Source organism: Lonchura striata, chromosome 1 (assembly GCF_046129695.1).
Source record: "Lonchura striata isolate bLonStr1 chromosome 1, bLonStr1.mat, whole genome shotgun sequence".
Taxonomy (NCBI): Eukaryota; Metazoa; Chordata; class Aves; order Passeriformes; family Estrildidae; genus Lonchura; species Lonchura striata.
In genome coordinates, this window is record NC_134603.1 from 67,371,304 (window position 1) to 67,396,498 (window position 25,195).

The following is a 25,195-nucleotide window of genomic DNA, read 5'->3' on the forward strand; positions in this document are numbered from 1 at the left end:
GAGATGCTGTGGCTTAGGTGAAAGGCTCGTGGGGTGTGGGAGGAATGGCTCTCCTCCCCACCAGCATGGGGCTTGTGCTGTGGTTCTCACCACGTGTTACACACACACAGTATTTAATCCTGGCTGCTCTCACCTCCAAGGACCTAAGGTAATGTAAATAACAACCGCAGGGTCTTTTCATTTGGGAGCTTAAAAATGTGTTGCTTTAACACTGCAGAAGCTAACTAGAGTGTCTGTATCTTTGTTCTTGTGGCTTTGGTGAGTTGGATGAGGTTTACTCCTGGGACTGAAAAGATGGTTTAAAAAGGCTCTTTTAAAGACTTAGCTTCATAAGATTGTTTTAATCACAGTGCAGCTTTTAAGGTACACTGGTTGTATTTAGTATTTTGAATTATGTTTAATGATTTCTGTTTTCCTCCTGTGCATACTTATTTTTATCATGAGTTTTGCTCTGTATTTAAAGTGCCTGGGGTGCTTTCACAGACAGGTGCTACATAAATAAAGTATATTCTTATTTTAATAAGCTGTAGCAGGGCAGCAATTAGAAAATTCCGTATGTTCATATTATCTTTTTAATTGTTCATATTGCCAGGATTTACTGTTCAGGGAGAAAGTTAGAGTAGAAAGGAACTTCCATGTGGGAAAGAGAACCTGCCACCCTCTTCCATATGCATTCTGAAGAAATATTTCCCTAAAGACCTTAAAATAGATGCAGTAGGTTATACATACATAAATATCTCTAATATTTCTCTTCCCGTTTCTTGCAATATTGTGGAAAGGATAAAGAGCAGCAGCTAAATGTTTGGCTAATACAGGGGATTTCAAGAATCTGGTGAGACCAGTTAATGATGGCAGTACCATGCAGGAAAACATTTTGAGTTGTGACCAAAATGTTTGGCATAAGCATACAGGCAGGAGTGTTTCCATTATCAAACAATTTTCCGAATCAAACAATTATGAAGGGTCAGAAATATTCTGTTAGCTGATATTCTTCTGGTTGTTTTTTATTGCTGCAAACCTCTGTACTTCCAAAAGCAAGCTGGTCTTGAAAGAAAAAATATAAAAATTAGGGGGGTTGGAACTAAATGATACTTAAGACACCTTGCAACCCAAATAATTCTATGAATACTTAAAAGATGAGAAAAAAAATCCAACTCATGAAATCCTCTTTCTGGCTGGAATGCCAGAAATCTTTTGAGAAATTCTGTCTTTCTGTGATTTCTACTGATAGATAGAAAGTTGTAGTGGTATAAAACTGCAGGTGTTGGTCAGCAGCAACAGTCATTTAGCCAGAACCTTGGCTAAATGTCCTGGGGTTGACTCAGCTCCACTCTGGCTGGCAGCACTGGCCCAACTCCAGCAACTACTTCACTGTTGCTCTCTCTTTTTCTTCTTGGACCAGGGACTGATTCTGAGTGTGTGTTTTTATGAGTGTATAGTAGAAAGTAGTCAAGACCTAAACTGATGTCTCAGCCCAACCAGAATTCAAATAATCACTTAGATATTTAGCTATTGTATACAGTAACCATAATGATGTTTTCTGGAGACAATATATATATGATTCCTGTTTTGAGTTTCTGACTCAGTCTGGGGTTTTTTCTTGATTTACACTGATATATTCAGACCAGACTCTGGTGCTTTGGACACAGTACTTCTATTTGGCACATTGTGAACATGAAAAACTAAATAGACCTAATTAAGTTTTATCAAAATCTATGCCTTTGGAGATCATAATTTGAAAATCAGTCATCATTTTACATACAGTTTCTAGTGTAGCAAAGCATGATATAGGCACGCATACACAGCAATTCTGTTCTACGGGATAATGTATTTTATTTCCACTGGAACTCTTTTCTTGTAGATTTACTTGTAGGTTTCCTTCTCTTTTTTTTTTTTTCCCCAGCCATCAGAATTTTTTGCATTAACTCCATAATATTTACTGTGTAAAAGGTGCCTAAGGCATTTTGCTGTTTTTGTGACCTGAGATATGTATTTTCACCCGAGAACAACATTTCTTCTACTTGCTGGAAGATAGATTCCTGCTTGAAGACATTAGTCTCCTGCAAATGGAGGTCAGCCCTGTCTGCCTATTGATAGTCTGGCTGACCACAAAGGGAGAAAATACTCTGGTCTGTTAATGCTGGAACCAGCAATGATATATCATAGCTGTATCCCAGCACTGGGGCCTGGTTTCCTTAATGAAACTCACAAACATAGGAAAAAGATAGGAAATATGGGGTCTGACAGGAGTATGTCATATGGCTGAGATCTGGGCCAGTTTTCAGCAAAATTTATGTGTATCCAGAATGAAGGGTAGAATTCAGCATTTGAGTAGCATAGCCCTATGCTACAAAATTTACTTTGTGAAATACAGGATTTTGGTAGTGTTTAAAACACTGTGTTTAGTTGTGTTGATTCTTTTGGTTTCATTAAGTTCAGAAAATGTATGAATGCTGAATATTTATTATTACTATTTTAAACCATTTTTTTAGAAGTACAAAATTTCTTTTAGCTCTACATCTTTAGAACTAAATACTTGCACTATATTTCTGCCTACATGCCTTAAAAAGAAATAATGGTTTAACTTTATCTCTTCTTGTTGTCCCTGATGCCTTGGAGTGGCTACCTTGAACAAAGGCTCGACAGAGTTAGAGAATAAAGTAGGTATTTATTAAAGGCCTTCAGTAGATACATCTTGGGCAGCGTAAAAGCCTCACAGAGGCTACACACAAGATGGACAATGGTCATGAGTTTTTCAGACAATTATTAGTCTGGTCTATTTGCATATCAGGGGTTAATTCTCCAATTACAACTTCAGGTAATTAAGTCATATTCTCCCAGCTCTCTCCCCCTCCACTCTTGTTTATGCTTTTGGGGCCTGAGGCTGTGGTGTGTCCTTGGATCACAGGCCCAGAGGGATTGTTTTGTCTAACCAAAAAATGAGGACAGTTTCTACACTTTATATGGAGTTTAGAGCTATGCCCTATTGCAGTATGGGATTTGAAAAATGTAAAAGCTAAAATCCTAAGTTATCATCCCAACATGCTGGATATGATACACCTCACCTACCAAAATGTTGTATTTCTGACACATCTCACTGTTAGCTAGAGAAGTTGTCCAAATGCAGAATAAGAATAAAAAAATGGTCATCACTCTGAGCTTGCATTTGAGTGTAAGGTACAACTGGCAGATGCAGGCAGATGGGAAATGCAAGTGACCATGTTAGTTAGTTAAGGTGACAGTCAGGTCCCTCAGCGCAGCAGAAGTGTGGCTGTCATTGTGTTATACAGGTGTTGGGAAAGGCAGTGTTCTAAGGAGATTTGGAAAACTGCAATAAAACAGCTTGCAGATGTTTCTGAGATGCTAGAAAGGGGAGTGTGATGCAGCACAAAGGTGATTGTTTTAAAATTGAAGGAGAGTTCAATGAGGACTGGCAGGAGTTCAGATCAGCCCAGCCATCCTATTCATTTTTGATGATGCAGAATGGGAGAAACTTGTTATCCAGGACCAGGGTATGTTGGACCAGTTGCTATGCTTTCTCCTTCTGCAGCCTCCAGATGCTGTCTAAATTGTGTCATTTTAAACAAACATCTGTAGGACACATAGAATACCTTTTACCCAGAGGAGAAGTATAGGAAAAAAAGACAGCAAAAGCAAATTAGCTGGAGAAACACACTGTATCATCCTCAGAATTTTGGAGGGGACAGAGATAGAGAAGGTAGAGATGAAGGAGCAGAAATTCAAAGGAAAGTTGTTGTTACACATCTATGTTGTATCTGGCTGAGTAAGCTTAGTTCACACATTTTTTCTCCTGCCTTCCTAAGGCTCCCTTGACTGTGTTTTATCAAAAATGGCTGTTTTGCAGCAGCATAGCATCTTATGGATCATTCCAGTGCTGTCCTTTCTAATGCAAAAGTTTAGCTGTGCCTCAGCTTTCTATTTTCTTTTCTCTTTTTGCTCTTAGTCAAAATTAAAAGTTATTTGCTTTGAAAGGATGGGCTTATTCCTGCAAGTGGAAAAAACAATGTTATATGTTATAGCTTTCTTAAGCACTTGTACACACAAAGCTCATCTGGTATTGGTACCTTATTCAGCAAATCCCAAAAATGAGCAGTTACCTCCAGATGACAACGTGCTGTGCTCTTATGACAAACAGTATTTTGTCATGCAAGCTTTGGAAGCCAAATTTAGCAGTATTTTGGTAAAAGCTTTACAAAACGTAACCATAACAAACTAAATCTTCATCTGCAGATAATTAAAAAGCCTTTGTTTTAAAAGAGACCAAAAAACCCATACAACATCTTTCCTCCTTAGTTCCACACCTACACATGCTACACACTGCGAGCTGGCTACCTGCATTACCAGAGATTTGTTTTTCTGTTTTGTTTGTTTGTTTGTTTTGTTGTTGTTTTTGTTTGGTTGGTTTTTTTGTTTTTTATTATAGAAGGCAAGTAGGTGCAGTTACCTTAAAAAAAAATTGAAAAAAATTTGGCCTTTTCAAACTAATTTAGCCTCACCTGCATTATCTGTGTCCCTGCAGTTGCTATTTGGATTGCAGCCGCTTTTAATTCCTATTTCCCAGGTGCCACACGGTGGAGCTCCTGACTCCGCGTTGCTCAGAGGCAGCCCTGAGCTGGCTGAGAGCAGTTCCAGATGCTGTGTGCGAACCGGAGCTGATTTGGGAGAGAGGGCTGCACACAGCTCTGCAATGAGGTGTACCATGCCACGGGATGGGGGATGTGCATTTCTCCCAGGACTCAGCTACCAAATCAAATATGGGAAGAAAGAGCTGAATAATATCAGCTGACAAAAATCTTCAGTATTGTGCATGTATGCACAATATAAACATATAGTTAACCTCTTTTATACTTGATTGCAGTGTGAATTTTGCATACTGTTTTTGTTTCATTAGGCTTTGCCATTTCCTGCTTTCTCAAGAGAAGGCTCCTGCAGGTTCACAGCTCAGTATCCTCCTGGCACTAAGGATGACATGCTTCTCTCCAGATCTATGATAAAAATGCAGAGAAGCAAGGCAAAGAGAGGGGAGATGTGCCTCCTTCTCCATCTAAAGAGGGACCAGTACAGAATCAGGAGGTGCCTAGCATTGTGTTGATTGGAAGGTCTCTTTCTTGTAAGAAAATCTCCATATCCAAGGTGGTATCCTCATCTGTATCAAGCCTACAGCTCAGTAAATTCAACAGGAATTATTTCACTGATTTCTAGATACTCTGAATCTTGTTCTGTGCACCATAGTGATCTGTCAGCTAGAGTTGAGCTATGTGCATTTAGAAGTTAATCTCCCTCTGAGAGTTTCAGATATCTTTACTGAAACTTGGATCAGGCACTTAGCTATTCATGTGAATCTAACTTTTAAATTGTGTGAAGTCATCTTTTTGATTAATTCTTATAAAAACAATTGAATGTGTGACTTACAAGAATAATTACTTGTGTTTACCTTTGATTAATTTGTAAAAGTTTCATCAGATTTGTATAGTGTACCACACTAGTAGGTGATCTAAAAGAGGAGCTCTAATAATGTCTATGTACATTGGACACTATGAACTTTTTGGAACTGGCAGTCATGTAATCTATATAAACACTATGTTCTGTAGTATATTATTAGCATACACTTTTAATATATATATATATATATATATATATATATATCTTCCATAAAGCCAAAATCTAGCTATTGAAAAAGTATCTTAATTTATTCTTCAGTTTATGGGCAAATTCCAAAGCTTTATGTGATAGGATCCCCTGAATCTGAGGAAGCATGGTTAGTTTCTGACATTACTATTTCCATAATTATCCATTGTGTGTGTCTCTATAAAGAGTTAATGCTAAGCAGAATTCTTTACTCTTATTAAATACAATTGTAAACAATTGTCCAAACATGAGTAAATGAAGGGTACAGCTGGCAGCTGGCCTTTGGTAAAAACTGAGACATGACTAGATATGCTCAGGAGGCACCTCTGTGCATTATATAAATGGACTTAAGAGACCATGGCAGGCAGCATTAACCCTGTCTGTGTCGACCAGTGACAATTATGTACTTTTAGTGCAGCCTTACATATCTAAGACAAACACTGAAAATAACTAAATGTCATTAATATGGAAAGTACACTTTGATATTTTGAGTGAGTTCCCTGTGAGAAGGAACAAATAACCAGGGTTGCATTTGCAATGAATGGGTGGTAGGTATAGACAGGAGAAAAGCCTAAGCTGAAGTAAGCTGGAAGTGCAAGCTGATGTGTCAGAGCTAGCTACTTGCACCCTCACAGGCTGATAATTTGCTATTGATGGTATTTTGTGAAATGCTGTATTGAATTTGTTATCACTGGCAAGAAATCCTGAGTGAAATTTTCTTCTTGAGATGTCATGTAATGGAATCACCCAGATCAATCCAGAAACCTCTTTCCTGTCTTTATTCAGTCATTACATAAATGTAACTACAAAGACAGATTCTAATAAATACATTAAAACATAAAAGCTTGGTGCCAAGGAAAGATGTAAAATGTACATAAGTTTTTGTATGTGTAGACTTGTAGAGACTTAGAGGATTTATTTCCTTTGTTTCCCTCCTCATAATGAATTAAAAGATGAGTATTTTACTGACCCTATATCAGAAAATGCTGTTGAGGATAAACTGCAAATATTGAACTAGTCACCAAAAGATGAATTTCTAGGAGCCATTAAGAATGCATATCCACATAAGTGCAGAGCAAGTTTCTGAAAAAGCCTAAATCCACTCCTGCCAACAAGTCCTTATGCATTATTGTTTTCTGCACTGGCTCACAGCTGACTTTCAATGCCATTTTAAGAGCTTAGTGCAAATTCTATTCTTACCCAGACCTTTGGTGTCTTCCCCTCCTAGGCAAGAACTCATGCATGCCTGAGCACACTCCTAGGAAACACAAGGACCAACACTTCCCCCTTATAGCTTAGCAGGGTGTACCCTTAGCTCAACCTGGAGCACAGCTCAGCCTCTTTGCCCATAGCACTTTGTGCTCATCACCTGCTGCCAAGAGGACAGCACATCCAAATCTGCTGACTTCAACATATCTGCTGGGAAGAGAAAGCTTGAACAATAAAGCATACAGATTTTTTGCTTACATGAAGATAAAGGGTTCAAAACAAAAGGTTACAAATACAACAATTTTAGTGGGTGTATTTCCTCTATGCCTTTTCAGTTGCTGTGGCATATTTCACTGGGATTGTAGTTCTGGGGGTTAGCAGTTGGAGGTCTGGCCACCCAGGTCTCTTGCATATATTCTGTTCTCTGAGTACTGAATAATTTTCTCTCTTTTCCTTCTAGATATACTACACTCAGCTTCTTCTTGATTCCCTGTAAATGGAGTATTGAAGGCTGGGAAAAAGAGAAGGGCAAAAGGATAATGGTAAGAAGGAGATACATTCTGGCTGTTTTCACTCTGCTCTCTTGATACACCTGCCTTGCTGGATGTCTTCGTGCTTTAACTTAAAATTACTTTTTTCATGTCTAGATGTTCTTGTGTACTTTTTTTCACTATACACTTTTCCTTTCTTTTATTTTTCTTAAGTTTACAGTATTAAAATAACACATATGGAAAACATCTATTCCCCATAATGTCTGTCAAGGTTATAGTGTCCCATGCCTGTTTCTAAAGAGCTCACACAAAGGTGGTTTAATGAACCTATTTTGAACAGATTGAGGACATCAAATTAATTTCCTAATAAAAGCCACGTCTTTGTCCTGTATTTATTCTTGGGGTTTGTGGCCTAAATTGGTATTCTTTCCTTGGGTTCCTTGTTCTTATTTTCCATACAGGAAGTATTACACTAGATTTGATTATATTTGCAAAAAAATGACGAGTTTGTGTGCTTATTTGTGTGATAATGGCTTTAAAAATGGGACAATATGAGAAGGACTCAAATTCTTTCTGTATGGAATGAAGTCTTGTCACAAGCGACAGATGATGTTTGATTATAATCACATAGCTAAACTTTGCTTATCACATTCTGTCTCCCTGCTTTTTGGAGAAAATATGTAAATTCATATAATGTGCTTAAAACACAAGCATACAAAAAATATAGCTACAAATCTTCTGGTCAGTTTGAGCATCCAGAAGTTTAATTTGTTCTGTTGTCCAGATGTTTTTTGGATTCTGTATATGGCTCCCAGGATCATATACAGGCAGCAGGCGGGAAATTTCAGTGGTACCGTGGATGCCAGCTTAGAGGGTGATTCACTTCAGTGGCAAGAAAATTGCAAACAAGGAGAGCTGAGAGTTCGGTGGGTAGAGGTTCCTTCCTTAGAGGCACCTGTGTGGGCAGAGAATCACCATGAGATGAACCATTAATCATGGGACTTACACTGTGAGATGCTTGTTTTAAGATCTAAAAAGTATGAATTACTCCTTTTGTTGTAGCAGTAGTAGTGCTAACAACTTAGGAAGTAATTTTTTCCCCACAAAATTATGGTTTGAAAGGAAGCTAACCATGCACACCTAACCTCTGGGAAAAGTGTGGAAACCAAATGACTAAACCAGGGCTTTGAAGACACATAAATATACTTAGCTATCTCATTTGGGATCTTTGAGATTTTAATGTTTAGCCTATGTGGTTTCTGTACAAGCCAGATAAGTGCAGTATCAAGGGAAGTAAATAATGCAATCTGTCCCCAAGCCACAATACTAAGCAATTTTAGCTACAAAAACACATTTATTGTTTTCAGTGGTATGATTAGTGTATGTGCTCCTTGCAAAGCAGTTATGTATTGACGAACACTTTAAAATCTGATGATTCTGTAGCAAGCTGAATACATTTTTAAATGTTTCATCCTCATATATGCACATGAATATGTACACTATAGATATGTCTTTATGAAAAACTGGAAAAAAAATGTGTGTGTGTTTTTATAACTATATATACAAATGCACAGATCCATGCAAAGGGACTTTTAAATATTTTGGTCAATGAAATGCATTTTTGAGTTCATCTTGATGATTATTATTCTTGGTGCTAATAGTTATGTTTTAAGTTTGAAGTGCCTTAAATGTATTCTTTTCAGAAGGAGGAGTTCATTACTCCATAAGATGGTTGTGTCTTGCTCTCAAATATCTAATGGCTCAAATTTGTGAGGGGATGTCATTCACAATCATATTGTCTTTTCTGGTATAAAGTTCAGCATTACTGTTTGCTCATGTGTAAACAAAACCTGAAATTTTATCTTCCATTAATGAAGTTAAAATGAGTTAATATAATGCAGAATGAGAAAGCCAGAAGCTGCCAACATTAATTCTTTTTTTTTTATTGCTTTAGAGGTGAAAAGAATGAAAATATCCATTATCATCAATTTGTTTTGATTTCCTTACTTCTCCCTGGAATGGTTAATTTTTAATACAATAGTTTTGGGTTTTTTTACGTTGAAAATGTCTATAATTAGTACAAAATTACATGAAGATATGGTCAGCTTTAGGAGACTGTAAGCATAATGTGTTATTTTGTTTCCAAAGAATATGCAAAGTCACTTACTAGGTCAAAAAGACTACATTAGTATGATGGTGGTTAACATTTCTCGGTTCAAAGCAAACACTAGTTTCTGCAGGTTTAATGGTAAATGTTCTTTGCCATTTAATATTCAAGGCAGTTTATAAGAATGCTCGAAATAAATGGAGCCCATTAATGATAGGACATAAGTCAGTCTGGCTTCTGGTGTGAGGATTTTGTTAAAAAGATTATTCTGAGTTCTTTATTTATCTCAGTACCAACCTTAAATGATGCACAGCTCCTTTTTCCTCTGCAAGTTCAACAGTGGCCTAAAGTACCCCCTTGAGAGCATCTTTCACTAGCACATTGTGACAGGCTGGTCTGTCCAAAACACCCTGCCTGTGGGAGGAATTCAAGTGGTGTTGTGCTGCTGCTTTTGCAAAATGCCTGCAGTGTAGTGTCCTCTACTTCAGCAAAGGGAGGCCTCTTCCACCACACACAGGCTTAATTAATGTCCAGTGTAAAGGCTCATTGCAACTCAGATGTTGGCAAATAACTGAGCTGTGAAAGTTTTTCACTCCATCCATTTTAAGTGAAGTAAAACTGCTGTAATTCGATGTAGGAGGCTAGGTTTGTACTTTGTAAAGCCCTACCAGTTCAGGTAAGGTTTTGAAAAAATAAAATGAGAGGTGAATAGGACTTTGTGTTCATTTTTATTCAAGCAGAGAGGTTCAGAGAAGAGTAAGAGAAGAAAGGAAAAATCAAATAAAGGTGTTCATCTTTTGACTTAGTCTGAGTGATAGCTTTTATAAAATTCAATTTTAATAATTTACTATAGCAAGATGAAAAATAATATTATTCTGTGAGAATTTTAGAGAAAATACATATTTTAGAAAAGTTTTTTTAACCTCTCTGCATCTTTCCCTCCTTCATAATACCATAACCTTTTACCCTTTTCACTTGCATCTATACTTTACAAATAAATTTCAAGCTCATTCTTGTTCTTATTGTTGTCAGCTCAGTGTCTTTGGAGACCACAGCATGAATACTGACCACTCTTGTAAATTCTGCTGTTTCTGGGATCACAGGAGCATCAATTTCTTTTTTTTTTTTTATTCAATAAATTATTGTTCATGCTGTACAACTTTGATGCAAATTGTGCAACCTTGCAAAAAGAACTGAGAAGCAGTGAGTGGATAATTCCAAAATATTTGAAGTGAATGTCTCTGAAATGAATGCCTTGCCTAGTGGGAGAATGACACATATGGGTTGGAGTAGCTAGTTTTATGTGAATGCAGGAGAATAAATGGTCTGCTCATACTACTGGTATCTTTCTGGCAGGAACATATGTCATACCTAGTTTATAGAAATATACCCCCAACGTGTTTCACTCAAGACTTGTTTGTGTCAGGTAGCAGTAGACAGAAAGCCAGGCTTTGGTGGAGCATGTGAAGAGCTGCCTGCTAGGCTGAGAGTTTTTAGAGGTATGAAAGCTGACAGATATGGCACAAGCTCATGCAATTGAAAATAAATGAGTTATGTCTCAAATGCAGACCCAAGCACTGTAAATATTTGGTTTCTCTGCTACATCGTATTTTTGTGAATAAATGTGGAGAGAGAGGATATTTTAATGCCTGAAATGTTTTCTTCTTGTTGCATGATGGGAAGCACATTCAGTAACCTCCAGATGAAGGAAGTGGAGACACTGCACCTTTGAGAGCTACAGACATGCACAGTCAATTGAGGTGAAAGTCTGTAAAAAGGATGGTTTAGAAACCTTTGTTCAGTTTTGCTGTCTGCTATGTAAAATTTCTTTTCCTGAGTGTGGGTATTGGTAGAGCAGACTTAAGGGTGCTTCAAAGTCAGTCTCAGGTTGGGAAACAAGAACAAAAAAATAACAACAACAATAACAATAATGACAACAACCCCAAATGAAAAACCAAACCACAAAGAAATGGGTGAAATTCTCGAGATGACTTCCTTCTCTGTAAGGAAAAAAAAATTATGAAGGGTTTCAAATTAAAGGCAGTATTTTAAAAATTATAAATGAAGAAATAAACGGACTTTGGAATAAAGAATAACCTGCCAATTGCCCCTTGTCATGTAGAGCAATCCCTGTGGTTCTTTCACACGTATGCAAGATGATTTCTGCATAAAAGTGACAGCATTAGATGCAGCTTTTTTCTTTTGGAGATTTTTATGCATACTTGAGTTATAGGAGTATTTGAAAAATTAATTTACAAGAATGTTTTCCTTTTTATTTGGTGACAAGAAAATGAAGCACAAATAAAGAAGAATGAACCATGCAGTAAGGTAAGAAGATGTTTTCTTGTTTACATCAGGTTTTGTGGTTGTTTTCTTTGTGCTAATAACACAAAACTATTCCATTTGGCTTCCAAAATTAAGACAATTAAAAACCCCCAAAATGATATCTCTTAGATAGCTGATCAAGCCTGGGAATACTAAATAAAATTTCACAAATGTCTCTAGAGAAAACTTTCCTAATAGAATAAATTAATACAGATTTTATCATTAGTTATATGTTTCTTAAAAAATATGAGAGAAAAATCATATAATTTACCTACTGCAAAGCATAAATAAATTACATAAGATTGGAATTTAAGAAGAATTTTGTTTTAATGTACATTGGTGTAAATCAAACTTACTCTTTTATCAGGGATAGAAATAGCTCAAGATCTGAATATGGAGTAGATTTTGACTGAGAATCTCAAAGGACTTGCAAATTTTGTCTTCATAGCCTAGCAAAGAATTATGAACAAGATGGGTTTTCCATGTGTTTCTCCCACATATATGCAATCTTCCATGAAGTGGAACATGAGAAAATTAAGCATCAGATTCTTAATGAAGAAAACTCAAAATAAAAAAATCTTTGAATGAAACAAAAAAGAAACCCACAACAAAACAAAAAATCAAAACAAAACCCCCAAGAAATTGTGAGGGTCATAACCAAAACAAAATGGAAAAAGCTAGTATTTTAACCCAAACTGCACTGTTTTACATCACTGTTTAGAGTATTTGAAGTTCTATTGCTTGCAGTATTTTGGACTAGATACTAGGCTAATATAATTTACTACCAAATATTTGCAACAGCTAGAGCTTTACACTGCCACCTCTGCGAAAGAAATTGTCAAAAGTCACCGGGAAAGTGAATCAAAAAAGGGAGAACAAATGAAGAGGAAAATTATAGACCTACAGGACACTAACTTACATCCTCCCCAGTGCAAATGATTTGAAACCAAAATGAAAATGAAAATTGACCTTGTCTCAGATCTATACCTGTGTCTATGCATCACATGTAGAGACTCATCTAAGCTTTAAAATCCAGCAGGTCTTTCCATTTAAGCTACATTCCAGAGATGCTGAAATTCCTTCCCACTCTATTCATAAAGAACATAGATAGCTGATAGATAGCTCTTGGCCTGCTGACATTGTAAAAGAGCTTAGAAGTTTTCTTAATAGAATTCATAATTCTTACACAATTCAAAAGACAAGAATTAAAAAATAAGCACAAAAAGTAAGTTTCTATTAAATTACATAGATGGAGAGAGTAAAATATTGAAGCAATTGGTGCATTCTCAACTAGAAACAGCCATTCCACTGAAAAATATCCATAATTCACCACAGCATAAACTCTTACTTTCAGGTCAAGTTTTTCAGCTATAGTCTGTGTACTCCATAAAATAAGGAGAGATTTGGGTTAGCTATATGATTTCAGTGTGACATATGGGATATGATTTATGACTAAATCATCATAAATTTCAGCATTCAAAATAAAAAAAAGAAAGAAACCTGGCAAGAAGTCCCACCCCTGTTACTTCACCCTATCTGGGAGTCAGTGAACCTGACAAGCATGTGGACAGGTAGGATGTTTCTCAGTTTGGTTTGAATCATACTGAAAAGTAATTATGCTGAAAAATATCTCCTAAAAATAGACCTATAGGGTTTCAATATGAGATTTATTTTTGGTGAAGGTATTCTGGCAAAATTAGTCACCACAAATGAATTCCCAGTTTATAAAGTTATACATTTCAGTTGTTTCTATATGCTTTGTATTTGGCTATAAATTTGAACATGGAATAAATCTCTCAATTTTTACCTACAAGCATACAACATCTAAGGAGGAAAACAGGAGCATTTACAGCTGCATGCAGGTGCTGTGGTGTGACACTGAAGCCTGCTGAGTGACTTGTCAGTAATAGCTCCTTCCCTGTCAGCCCCATGGGGAGAGGAGAGCACCAAGAAATCTGCAGGAAAGGGTGAAAGTTCTTGGTACTGATTTTAAAATATGTGTGTTTCCAAACTTTCATGTGTTCCCTGGGGGGTTAAGTTGCTAACTTAAATCTTTACTAAGTAGTATGCATCTGTGAAGAATGTATGTAGAATAATGGAGAAACTTAAGGTCCATTTGCTGCTTTCTGGGGAAGCCTGGAAAACCACATTGCATGATAAGACAACTGTTCAGGGCCCTGACAGACACCTGCTTCATGCAGTACTTGTTTTCTATGCAGAAAAGTCCTCTTTCTAGCACAGGATGTGACATATAACTGAGATAGTTTATGATAGAATTGCTCAAACATGCAATTCTATACATGTTTCTTTCCTGTCCAAATATATTAATGACAAAAAATAAACATAATTACATTTCAATTATTCATAGCAAAATCTATTAGATATACTAAGTAGCTTTTATTTCCTGTGCTGCAGCTGTCATCATAGGCTATGTTAAATTTAATCATCTTAGGCTGTTAAGACTATACACAACAACATTTGCCACAATAACTTGACTGAGTTTTAAACTAAATTTAAACAACTCTCCTCCGTAAGCGCTATTTGTATTCCCATTGTGTTTACTGGATGGGAATATTGTAATAACAGAAATAAAAATATAATAATAAAATATCTTTCTCTTTCAATCAACTTGCAACCTCTCTTACTGAAGGTTCCCTTTTTCCACACTGCTCTTCAAGAATTTGAATGATAAGCTAATTTCTCCACAAAGAGCATCTCCTGCGATAGCTTAGGACATTGCTTTAGGAGCAGCTGGGAAAGGTCTCTGCTTTTCATTAGATGTGACTGGAATTCATAATGGATAAGTGTTTGCTATGAAGGAGACAAAAATAATCTCTGAACAAAAGCAAGCTGGGTTTTTTTTTTTTTTGGCTTTGTCAGCACCACACCTACACATGGACAGTTATGGACATACATGTAATAATATTCCTCATTCGATTTTTTTTAACAATAACACATTTTTCAAATATTTCAGGAGCTTCAGATATGGGAAATCAACTACTTGAACCATAAATATGTGTATACATTTTCTGCTGACAGTGAACAAATAGAGGATTTTAATGCGAAACCAGTACATTTTGTATGCTTGTAAGCACTTTGATGCATAACTGCATAAATGTGACCATATCCCTCTTTTAAATGAAGTAGGAAGTTCAGTGTAGCATTGTTGTAATTATGTCCCTTCTGGTCTAATTGTCAGGCAGTGCTCTGTGGAGTGTATTGGACTTGGTTAGAAAACACAAAAGAAAAGGTGTTGGGTTGCAAAAGATACCTGCTAAGGGTACAGTTCATTGCAAAATGTCAGGACAGCAAAAGAGTCCTGACATACCCTGAAATCTTGCAGCAAAGCTCTCTTCAGTGCATCGATTCAAGCTGAACCTGACTGAGACACATTCAGATTTATGAATTCTTTAAAGGTCCAGTAAGTTTGAACTCATTTGCAATTAAAATAAAGTGTTATTTGAAAGTCATTCTATAAAAAGGGGAAAAAATTAAGAAAGAAGAGCTTTTCTGCTGAAGAGACTCAGGCAATTAATTAAACCTCTTCAGGAAATAGCATAAGGGCTTACAAATAAATAGTGGTTATTATCAGGAACAAGAGCAGGACAGCAACATTACTTCCCAGTGACAAATTAATTGATTTCCAGAATTTTTTTCAATGCATAATAATATAAAAGCACTAGATATTTTAATAAGGAAGTAAAACAAATTGTTTCATTAGCAGAGTGGGGTTGTTACTGTACATTTATGCTTGTTCCTTTTATCTTCTTGAGTGGAAATACCACCTCTTGCTCTACTAGAAAGTAGAATTGTTCAAGGTTTCATTTTAAATGAATTTACAAAGATTTACCTGGGAAAAATGGATGTGGAACCTGTTTACCTTGCATACCTGTAGAGTTTCAGATGCAATACAGATTGAAATATTCCTCCTATTTTCTGTTTTGAAAAAGTGGGGGGACAAACAATTAGCAGCAGAGCTGTTACATGTTGCATGGCCTGTCAGTGATAAAAGCACTGGAGGAGTAACATCATTTCATCCATTGAACTGATGGATTCTGTCACTGATTTTCAGTCCACTGTTGGAAAAGGCATTTAATCAGTATTATCATTTATAGTGGCTGTGGATTATTTTTGCATCTATCAATGAATGCACTTTCAGCACTTTGTAAATCAAAGTTGTCAAAAGTTCTGTGTCATTTTCAGCCGGTTAACAGTAGGATTCATTACACTTTATCCATCTAATAAATTTGATATGTCATCTAATTTGTATATCCCTATGGTAAAAAGAATCTCTGTTCATTCCAGGCTGCTGATACACATTTATACAGGGTAGGATGAATTGCTCTGTGGAGATGTCTTTTTCTCCTGCTGCCTACAGAAAGTGCCTGGACAAGTAGCTTAGACTAAGCATAATCTTTAAAGTTAATGTGAGATGAATAGCATGCTCAGTACAGGTGAAATAGCTATGATGTCCTGAGTACTTTTTGAGTACTTTTTGTCAGTGTATTCAGAATTTATTTTGTTTTGTGGATGTAGGAAAAGCTGTTCATTACAAACCAGATTTTCTGTATTCCCAGAGGTGAAGATACACGCCTGCTCTGCCTAGAGAAAATCTCTTTACCTGGACTACTCTTAAGGTTTGAGATTTCACCTTGTGCTGGGAGAGTATTTTTAATATTTTTTTGAGAATGAGCTGCAGTGGCATGGAGAATGGACACCTGAAATTCATTTATATTGGACAAGAACTCTTTAACTCTTTAGCTTATAAGTTTCCAGAGGTTGAGAGCTTTGCTGGTTCCAGGACCATACTTTATTGGTAAAAGTTTGTTTTATCTGTGAGATAAAACTTGGAAATTTTTTTTGACCATCTGTCTGCTCTGTCAGGATTTACGTAGCAGCTTTATGCCTTTTACTGTCCAATAATGTAGCTCTTAGCACCATCATTTATGAGACGTCCAAACTGTCTTTTAGGTATAGTTTTTATTAATGTGTTGGCCCCTGTTTTCATTATCTTATATTAATTTTTAGTATGCTTCTTTCATTTTATTGTATTTAAACTTTAAATTAATAAAAAACATAAAAGCTGTGTTGCTCAAGACTGGAGGAGCTGTCCAATTTTACTAGCCTCTTTGATGATATGATCTAAACCATAAGCTATTATCACCATTATAGCCATAAGAAAATTTTATTTTTTGTTTTTATGGTGTGGTATATTTTTTTTTGGAGAATGACTATTAAAAAATTCAATATGGCAATGTGGATTGACAAGCTTCATTTTGCAGTATTAAATTTAATTATATAAAACCTGAAGTTACCCCATTAGAAGTCTAGGCATAACGTACTTTTAAATTTGATGTCTGTTGTAACTCTTGATGAAACATAAAACTCAACAGTTTAAGTAGGTCTTTTATTTCTTTAAAGAGATACTACAGCTCAGAAGAGTTTTGTGAATTCTTTGTGTAAGCAGGAACAATTCTTAGCATTGCAGAAAAGAGCTGACACTTTATAAGGAAGAGTAAGTGAGATGCATGCTTTAACAAATAGAAAACTGCTCCTGCATTTTTTTTTTTAAATCAATCAACAGCTATTGCAAATAAATAAAGCAAAACAAAAAAATGTACACAAAAGATTAAGGAGCAATTTATTGAATGATACTCTTGTTGTCACTTGACATTCTTTCCATGTTTTGCTGTTCAGGTATATTTGAATATTGGGAAATATCATAAGAAATTAATTCAATCAGGAAACAGGAATAATAATTTGACATTCTTTTTCACAATCCTCTAGTATGAAAAATGCTTCTTGCAATATTGAATGCTTCTGGGGAAATATGCAGACAATTCTTCAGTGAAAAACTGAGGTTGTTCTGTGGAGGAATGGGGAAGTAACAAGCACTTTGGTTTCTCTAATGCACTCTGTGTTTAGTTTGGCTTATTAAACCATCTCATTAAATAACTTTTGAGATTGTAGTCTAAGATTTTATGTGAAAAACTCAAATCTGGACTTGAAGTAGAGCATTACACAAGCTATGCAGTGTTTCAAAGCAGGGACTTGGGTCTGGTCAGTGCCAGGAAGCAGAGTGCAGAAGTCTGAATGCCATTTAAATCTTCAGTTTGGAAATTCCCTCAGTCTGGGAATTTTGATGTCTGCATTTTAAGGTCTGCCTGGATTGGACAGGTACTAACATAAATGCCTCCCAAGCAGAACAGGTAGAGTCAAATGGCAGAGTGCCCCACCAAAGCTGCAAAACCTATGCATATCTGCTAATTTTACCATGGAGCTTACTGCAAAGATAAACCTATAGGTGACACTGAGTGTCTAGGTGACACTCAAAGCAGTTCAGTATGAAGCATTACTGCTGGTTAAAGTGTTCAAGTTATTTAATAATTTGAGAATAGTTTCTAAAAACCACAAAATATTAGTTGTATTTCAAATTCCTCTGGATGATTTTTGGGACCACCTCTCTAAATAATTAAATGCTGATGGGCTTTTACTGACCAGTAGTTAACAGAAGTTGACAGATAGGAATAAAGTGGTGGAAAAGCTTCCAAAGTTCTGCTTGCTCTGTTCATTCTCTCCAGTTTTGTCATTCAGCCATCACCATCATGAGCAAGGCATTGATTTACATATGTAAGAAAAATCCCTATTTTTAGACAGGAATATTCCTGTTGTTTTCAATTGACTTTAAGTAATAATCCTTGAAAATAGCTTCATGCGTAGGAAACTTTCTCATAAGCAATTACTCCCCTCCAAGATTTCCTTGTATTACCAGTTATTTTTTATTTTACTTATGAAGTGGCAAAATATTTATTTTATTCTATATGTTTTATGTATACTTATGCTTAAGTTTTCTTTGCAAAAAATGTAGTTTATAATCTATCCCTTTGTGTAGAGAAGTTACTTACCATGGCTAGCTATGTCCCCTGCATAGTGCAGAATAAATTATTACTTTTAACCACATCTATATCTAAATAGTTTGTTTTAGGTATTTCATGACCAATAGGGATAGGGAAGAAACCCACTCATTTTTTTCCTGCGTTTCTTGGTTTTGCTGTGAAAAATGCATAGGCAAGGTGAAGGGAAGATTTCAGATCTGTCACCAACCTCCTTTATCCTCTTCCCAGCCCTATATTCCCTGGAAATTTATTGTTGCTATTTTGGAATATTATACTGATGGCAGCTTCATCTGCATTTGGTGACAAAATTCGGGCTTTCATTAGTCCATATGCATGCAATAAAACATGGCCACTTCTTCATAAACTGCTCATAAGTTTCTATCTAGTCCCAGCTGGGAATGTTGACACAATGCTACCGAGGGTGTGAGCACACCAGCACACTGACACTGCAAATATCAGCAAAAGCTGCTTGGATGGCCTTTTGCTCTGTATTGTGATAGAAACACAGTCTCGAGCAAGACAGCTCAGTTTTCAGGAAACACGAAAGTTTTCTTGAAAGGGTCTCAGACACTCATCTGTAGGAACTAAGCATGTTGAAACTTTGATTTAATAATACCAGTCATTCAGTTTGATTTTTAGTTTGTTTTTAATTAGAAAATTGTGTTCAGGCATCAACAGTGCCACAGAGATAGTACAATCAATGGCTACATATAAATACCTACGTTTTATTTGTTTGGCATTTGTGATTCTCTATGTTCTGCTTTGATGGATGATCCTACTTTCTAATCACAAAATCGGTCAACACCACAATATACAGGACTCTTCAGCCTTGAGTCTTGTGAGTTATAAACAGCTTTTTTTCCTATTTGAGAAATTAATATTTTTGTAGTAAAATACTGATCCCAACAAAAGGTGAAAATTTTCTCTGTAACAATGATACTAATACTTCCAGAGAGGAAAAAGAAGGTTCATAGGTTATCAAATTAATTTAATGGTGTAATTTTTCTTGAACAGATTATATTCTTAATAGTAAAATGAGTTACTGACTTATGATAATCTCTTAATTCCTTTCTTTGATAAGGCAAAACTAAATGAGGACAGATTTGCATACTCCTAAAATAAATACTTCAGGTTTTCCTAGATTAATAAAAGGAAATAACTCTTTCTATCCATCTGAAATATATATTAAAAAATAGGTCTGCATTAAGGTTGATGCTTTTTAGATCTAGGCTGTGTTCCCTGCAAGAAAAAAAGGTTACCTTGATACACTGAAGATGAAGCCCTTGGATCACCTGCAATGAGACCTGAGATGTGATCAGCCATTTGAATGCTATGGGATTGAGTCAGTCTCTTCCTCATAAATTGCACATTTCCATAATGAATGCAGGACAACATTTCTGAATCAGTAAAGGTGCTACCAAAGCTTCTTTTCCAAGAACTTCAATTAAAGTGTCCTTGTTCCATCTCCATAGTCCTCTGCCTTCAGTGTCCCCCACAGCTTTCACTTTGTCACAAGCAGTTCTGTTTTTCAACTGCAGTTGCTCAGAGGAAATGCCTAGAAGATAAATACTCTATACCTATGCAGGCATCTGAAGAGGTGATCTGCTCATTATCTTCCTCTCCCACATGCTGCTGCTTTCCTGTACTACAGAGCAACTTGTTAAGTTTACATTCCAGAAACCTCTGGAAAGAAAAGGATTTACCTGTTGACTTTGGGTGTCTGCTGCAGTTGATGCTTCTGAAAATGTAATTAAATTTGAATTGCCATAAAATTTATCTTTAAGTTAAGAGATATGCATCATTTGAGATGTGACTTTGTGCATGCAACAAAGGTGCATTTATTCATGTTCCTATGTGGTGATGGAGGAAGGAGTAGCTCAGATGCCTTTTGTGATGACAGTGTGACCCAAGGAAAGCAGAGTGTGGCCTCCCAGCAAAACCCTGTCTGTAGTTCATGTGTGCATCAGCTAAAGGTGCAGAGCATGGAGCCATCACCTGCGGCCCTGGGAAAAACCCTGGTGCCACAGGAAGGAGCTGGGACAGATACTGGGACTGTCACCTCTTCAGAGCTCTGTAACATGGGGCCACCCATTGGTGACACATAACTTCCTCCTGGTGGCAACAACTATTTTCAATTTCACTGTTATTCATTTCTTGTTTGAATAGAGTGGGAGAGTCTAGAGAACTAGTGTGGAAGGAGAGGTTTCTTTTTTCTTGGGGTCAGAGGGAGAAACTGTAAAAGTCTCAGCAGAGAGACCTACAGGTCAAGTGCTGAACTTGGGAGTGCAAAGAGGTCCTGACAGTGGGAATGTCCTGAGGAGTGGGGGGATGGAGCAGGGCTTGCTACAGCTCAGAAAATTATTGAAAATCATTGAAAGTGGGAGAAATGTCTTGAAGTGTCATTCCCCACCTCGTACAGCCCCCTGAATATCAAGCTAGCCCAGAGATCCGAGGCTGTGAGGGGAGGAATATCAGGAGATGGCAAAGATTTCCAAAAGAGGCTCTTACCCCAATATATGTTGGTTCAGCTCTCTTTATTCTGTGGTGTACCTGTGGAGATCGGGGCAAAAGAGAACAGGAAATATCAGGGGTCTATATAGACTTTGGACAGGGTGGGCTTCCCTGGCTCTCCGCCAACCCCGCTGGGGCAGGAAGGAGGGGTCCAGGGATATCTTGATCAGAGTCACAGGGTCCCTGGGAAGGGAGCACAGAGTGCCCATGAGCTCACTGTAACATTGAAGAACAGCGAAGAAAAGCAACAATTTATCCATCTTTTACATTTATTCAGTCTTTCAGTCACTTTGAACTTTCTCCATTTAAGAAGTGTTCTAGTTCATATTCACATAAAACCATGATTTTTTTCAAGTTTCAAAGTCTTCTGATCTTTAAGGTTTTGACTGATGTGAGCTCCTGTCATTCTGCTCTGTGGAATGAACAGAAGGTTTCAGGTGTGGTATTTGCAGCTAAGAATATTATTGCCCTTGGTAGCTGTACAACATCAGAAAGTAATTGTCATAAAATGTAGCAAATTAAGGATAAAAATATATTTGCTGCATTGTTAATCATTTCTGTATATTAAAAGTACACAGATAAGCAGGACAGACTTCTAATTCTGTTTTGTAATTCTCTAACATAGAGAGTATATGAAAATAAATAAGAGCATATGGTTAAATTCCAAATAAGATTAAAGACATGAAAATATTGACAAATTTATTTGTTTACTTCTGGAATCTGTATTATGAAATTATACTCAAGTGAGATATCACTGATAGGCATTGAAGAAAAAAAGTCGCATAGTAATCTGAGAGGGCAAAGAGAAAATACCCTAACTTTGAGTTTTCTTACTGGTGGGAGTGACACATAATCATTAGTAACTGTATTACCAGCCTGAATCAACTGAGGTTACAGATGGAATTTGAGTCTCAAAACATCCCAGTTTCCTTGATCTCACTTAGAACAGTGTACAAGTACAGACCTGAAAGACCTGTCTATGAAGCAGATTAATATATTAAGCATCTGAAAAAGCACTTACCAACATTTTGTTTAAAAAACTATTAGACACCCTTCAACATGTGTGGTGTGTTTTTCTCCCCTCTGCATTTAAATAAGTATGAAAAAGAGGAAATATTTGTAAATGTCTTATTTTAATAGTGTATGGCAGTGTTTATAAAGTATTTTCTGATATATGACCTGCCATTTGGAGTGATTATTTTCCTGTATATGAATTGAAGTACTTAAATATAAAAGAAACAGAAATTACATCTAACCCATTTGCTTGAGATATAGGTATTAAAAAAGCCCAATGTGTACATGCATAGATAAGGTGATGGGTTCTCTTCTACTGTAGTTTCTCATATGATTTTAAGTGATCTCAGCCATCATATTTCCTTCTGAGATGCAACTCTGTGACTGTGATTAAAGATAAAGTGCCCTAGCACATCTTTTAATGTGTTTGAATGTGAGGACAGTCAAATACGTATTATGCAAGGTCTAGGGGATATTCTGAAGTTTTCTTTTTGACAACTTCCAGAGCAGTAGCTGCTGACAATAATGTTATAAAGGAATAAATATACTTTTTGGTGTTTACCTGGGGTTAGGGTATGGATGCTTGTGAAGGGAAGGAAGTAAAGAGATGCTCCTAGAAGCATGCACAGCATACAGAAGCAAGTAAAGCTTGTGGTTGCTCTGGGAGGAAGGAGAGATCCCTGTTGTGGTTCTTGGTCTGCTGCTCACACATAAGGGAGCTGACACACATACTCACATGAGTCAGAGCAAGAGAGACAGGTTTAAAACTGTTACTCACTGGTACAGAGCTTTTCATATCCTACCCCCAGGACTACATTTCTACTTTCTTTATGTGTGACTCAAAAGACTGTTCACTAAAAGGTGACCTTCATGGTATAACAGATAACAAAACAAAAAAGGAATCTCCTCTTTTCAGAGGAACTTTCCAGAAATATACAGACTGAAAACAGACTGCAGGCAGACTGAAACATGGGGGCAACATGGAAATAAGTGGGTTCAAAACTTCAGTCTTTTAGAGAGTTAATGCCAGTTACCTAAGTTACAGTGCCCCAGTGAACCTCTGATTTTGTTTGAGATGATGGCCCTAAAGAAGAGACCATGTTTCAACTCTGAATGTTGAAATGGAAAATGTTTGGATTTGGTATCTCACATATTTACATAGATCTGCTATTTATTTTTCACCACCCTGGATCTGTCTAGATTTTCATTTATTGAGCTACTGAGGCAAGGCTCTGGTCCTCCTGTCTTTTGAGACATTTAACTCACTTAGATGAAAATGTCACCAAGAAGGAAAACTAACCCTTAATAAAATTCAGTCTCTTTTTATTTCTCTTCTGGAAAATATTTTGCTCATTACAAATAGATGCCAAAAGATTTTATTGTAGATACTTTGAGAAATGCAATTATTGCTTGCAATTTACTGTTTGTTAATTATTTTATGCAAACTCCTCTAATTATAAGCTTCTCTCTTTTTTCACCTATAATGATTCAGATAAAACAGATACCAATAAACTAAGTTTTAACAAAAAGTATAGAATCCAATAAGTCAAGTGTACTTTACCACTAAAACAATGTGATAAAGACTGGCTGAGATAAACATTCTTTGTGTTATCATTATGGTATGCCCAGAAGGAACAAAAAGATGAAACAACTCCATCTGTTTATAGATGAATTTTATTTTATTAGAAAACAATTGTGGGGACTTTAAGGTCACAGTAAAGAGAGGCACCAAAGAAATAATATTCGTTTCCTCATTCTACTGCTTCAATGTTGGGTCTTTAAGAACTTACAAAAAAGTGTCTCTTATTTGTATCCTCTTACATTGTAAACATTTTCTGTAGAATTTTGCTAATAATCTGCAGTGTTGTTGCAGGGAATTCCTCATTCTATCCCTTAAAATGTAGTAGACAATTTATTGCTTTTATAGGTCTCTAGATCATGATGTGTTCTTTCACTCTGTTCTCCTCCAACCCCTCTTTTAAAAAAGATATAAATGTGTAAGGAGCTCTGAGGTTCCATAGGGGCTCTCTCTAAATGTCCATTAATCAGGAGAGCTTATGCTGAGCCCATAACCCAATGCTTGGTGTCTATTTTCCTCTTGCTTTTTTTTATTTCTGTATTGACTAATACTGAACTCATCAATTATAGTGACTTAGCACATAATTCAAATAGTGTAATTGGAACTGGCAGGTATTCCTAATGTAAAAAATGCAAGTAAGATCAAAAACTAAAACCTTGCGTTATCCATACCTGGTTAAAGAACGCACACATTTTCATTTTTAATGAATCATGTATTAATCTACCTTTGAAATAAGGTCTGGCCAAGGTTCTAGTGCTAAATTCTAGGGGGAATACAGAACAAAAAATAACAGTGAGGTTTACACCTGTCTAACAAGCATCTATTGACACCTAAGAACACAATTGGAGAGTTGCCATTTTTGTCTTTTTCATTCATGTAGGTGTTTCAGAATTTGTGTTGTTGTATTCCACACAGAGGAGAGTTTTGTTTCCTTTGATTTGAGAATTTCTTTGAGAACTGTGTGCATTTAGTGTTTTAGCATGTCTCTATTCTAAGCATGAATTTACCTTTATGTTTTTCAGGATGGGGCTGACAAACAAGCCACTTTAACAGGACTATTTTTTTTCCATATTGAAACTGTATGGAATCTCAATCAGTAATCCAATGTAAGTTTCTATACTAGGTCTGGCTAGAATGGTGTTACCTTTCTCCATATAGCAGCCCCTATGTTGCTGTGTTTTGGATTCGTGGCTAAAGCAGTTGCTCAATGTTTTAGTTACTGTTGAACAGTACTTCCACAACATTTTTCCTCACTCTTCTCCACAGAAATTACAGTGATGAAGGGCAAGAAGTAGGGGGGTACACTGCATTAACAGGTGATGTCAACTGACCAGAGGGACATTAATATCATATGACATTGTGCTTAGCCATAAAAGCTCAGGAAAAGGAGGAGGAAGGGGGGGAATACCTGTGC